Below are 3,425 nucleotides of genomic sequence, written 5' to 3' on the forward strand. Positions count from 1 at the left end.
AGGGACTTGTTCTTTAAGCACAAATAAATTTATTCCAGGTATGAATATGGATATGTGCAGAGGGCATCAGGATTTATGTTTCTGGCTAGAAGTAAAAGTAACATAATCATTAAAGACACCAGTTTCCACCTGTGTTTATCTCTGTGTTCCTTGTTTATTGTTTCTTTTTACAAGAGACTGCACCCTGGACAGAGTAGTAAAGTGCAAACTTTTACTAGTTGTTACTCTTCTTTTATTTAATATTTTCTTTTACATCTTGGAACTATTTTGCCATTTGATTACATTACATCAAGGAAATTGTGTAGGGTATATTATTTACTGTATAAAACTTGCATAGAAAGTTATTGCTTTGGTGAGGTTTCTCTGAGCCGGATACAAGGTAAAAGTATATTTGAAGTTCTTTGGTGCTTAGGGAGATGCATGTGTTATCTCAAATGAATTGATCTCTGTCTGCAAAAGGCTTTTTTCATGCTAGAATAATATGTGGGAAAACCCAAATGACCCAATACAGCGTTATGTCATGCTTGCTAGGATCCTGGCTCTTTGAGAGGCTGTATGCCCTCCCTGAGTAAGCTGAAGATGCTCAGCGTCCTTCCTAGGACACTCAGATTCTCCCAGGATGAACAGGGATACCCATAAGCCCTCCACAAGGGTAGTGTCACCTTCCTGTGCAAAACCAACCCTTGGAACAAATTCAGTTCTTTATAGTCAGTAGCTGAAATGCCATGTCTCGTGGAAAACTATAGATTTCCAGTGTTATTAATATCCTAGCTTTGGGACACACACACATTGACCTCTATTCCTAAAATGTACCTTTGACTACAAAACATAAGGCAAGCATTTTTACACAAGAATTATTGGACCTGGTGGAAGAGGAGCAGTTCAGACATTCAAAATAATTTCTAGAGGCAGATATATTTTGTAGGGTCAAAACACTGTTCTTCATGTTTAACAAGATAGTGACAGATTTCATGGCCACTGGCCTCTGTTCTGAAAGAAGCTACTGATATCTTGTTCTCTCTCTCTTTCTATTTTTTTTTTTCTCTAACTGTCCAATGTTAAAGTGGTCCAGCTTTAGAAAAGTCCATTCAACATCAGACCTCATTCCTAGCCTGGGAACCCAAAACGGGAACCCTGGGCAGGCCAAAAAGACCGAATGCATGATAAGCATATTTAGAAGTCAAATGTGAGTTGAGAACAGGATGCGCCTTGAGATTTCTGCCATATAACACCAGAGACTTTGTTGCAGTGACATTGCTGAGGGTAACCTTTCATCTGTGGTATCAGTCTAACATAGTAGGAGATATATGTTAATGTACCGAGAACACTACATGCTGCATCAGTGGCAGTGGTAGTTTCTTTTGGTGTGGAAGTGTTGCTGTTTGTTTACACATTCTGTAATAGATGGTGCTTTACTGCTTTTTTCTGTTGCAGGGGTACTGCATATGATGCTCTGTCAGAGGCTGGGCTGTAGAGTAGTCCTGTGCTAGAGGGAAGACTCCTGAAAGGAGCAAACACCCAGCCAAATTGAAGAGTTGTAAGGAAGAAGTAAATTTTCTTAGGAACCTAGAATAGTCTGAGTGAAGTTGATACAACTCAAGATGTCACTGAAAGATGCTGGACTTGGTGGGCTGTGATTTCCTCTGCGATGTTCAGAAAACTGTGTTCCTGCCCTTCCTATCTGTGTCTTTTCCAGGGGCAGTGGGGTTATTGAGCATCCAGAAAGAGTACCTACCTTCCACCTGGGCATTAGATTTAGAGAGGGAGTTGCCAACGTATCTAATGCTTAGGACATATGAGTAAATGTTTCCTCTGTAAGATCAGCAACCAAAGCTTTATCAAAGAGCAGTTGGTTTTCCATGCATGTGTAAGCTTAGGATACTGGGTTGCAGCAAAATACAGAACTGTGAATATGGCAAAGAAAGGAATATGCAAACTAAATTTAGTGGTACAGCATTTTCAGAAAAAGCCCTGAGCTGTCAATGATTTCTTCTGTGCCAAGGATGTGGGATTTGCTGTATCTGGCATGTACAGTTCCTCAGAGCCTGAATGTGAAACATGGTCATTTTTTTCCCCCCAGTTTTCATATTTTCAGTGTATCACGGATACACATTGACTACAGCCTTCCTAAAAACTGGGGTAATGGAAATAGGGTTGTTGTGGGTTTTTTTATTCTCCCCTCCCCCCACCCCCTATTTGATATTTTCACTGTTGGAAAGGGCTAGATCAAGCTCTTCTATCAACCCAAACTATGGCAACATTAATAATTAGAAAGCTTAAATTCAGGAACTCTGAAGATTTGGTGCCACTGCAGGTGGACAGTGTGTGTGGAAAGCATGAAAGGTGACAGCTGGACTGTAAATTCATGCAGCTGCGGAGTTTCTTTGGTTTATGCTTGAATAGTATTTGGCTCAGTGATGTTTTGGTCTGTGACTGGACTCATCATACAAATAAATGGAATGTTTTCTTTCTGGCCCTGAAGGAAACAGGCATGTGTTTGTGCTGCATATGTTATCTGAGCAAATTCAGACCTAGCATCACAGTTACATTCAGGAGAGCTTCAGGTCACAGCAGGGTTTCAAACAGCTCCTTCCAAGATGTTTTTGGTGACTTTGTGGTCTAGCTGTATAGTGATGCCCAGGGACACAGGAGCCAGCTGGCAAAGGTCCTCATCCACAGCCTCTCAAAATCTATTTTTATGGCCTTCAGTGGGATTTGAATTAGGGTTTTTAGGCTGAAGTTCCCATTGCTTGATGCCGGTAATTGGGACAGTTATTCCAAAGTGTTCAGCAGTTACGATTTTTGTGACAGCCTTCATAGTCACATTTTCCAGAAAGTCCAAAGACCTGGTGTGTTTAGGCTATAGAAAAAACAGTCACAACTGCATTTATTTGTATCTAGGAGATGCAGCATTATTAAATGTTCATTCTCCATATATGCTTCAGACAATATTGGTAATAATAAAATGTTCTGTGGTACTGATAAATGCTGCTTTCACATACACATCTCTGATAGATTTTGGAGCTATCTGACAAGTTTCTTAGGGGAGCAGAAACAATTACAGTAGTTACACATACTGAGTTTTCTTTTCCTCTTCCTATCTGTCTGCCTCTAATAAACAGAAAACTTCTAATTTCTTTTGCACTCTGGCAGAGTAGAAATTAATGGAGTAAATGCACATGCTGTTTTACTTTGCTGGAGACTGGCTTATACAACAGATTTTTACTCTGTGAGACAGATTTTGCTGTATTTGTACTTTTCTCATCTCCCCCTAAGGACTATTAACTCAAAGCAATCACTAGACGCCCATCCTTGCCTGCTGCTTCTTGAACTGCTATATCCTCTTCTTTGCTTCTTGCTTCTGTATTTAAAGCTAGTATTTTTTTTTTGGGGGGGGGGGGGGGTGGGGGGGGGGGGGGTTTTTT

The sequence above is a fragment of the Nestor notabilis genome, unplaced genomic scaffold (assembly GCF_000696875.1).
Source record: "Nestor notabilis isolate BGI_N333 unplaced genomic scaffold, ASM69687v1 scaffold2311, whole genome shotgun sequence".
Classification (NCBI taxonomy): Eukaryota; Metazoa; Chordata; class Aves; order Psittaciformes; family Psittacidae; genus Nestor; species Nestor notabilis.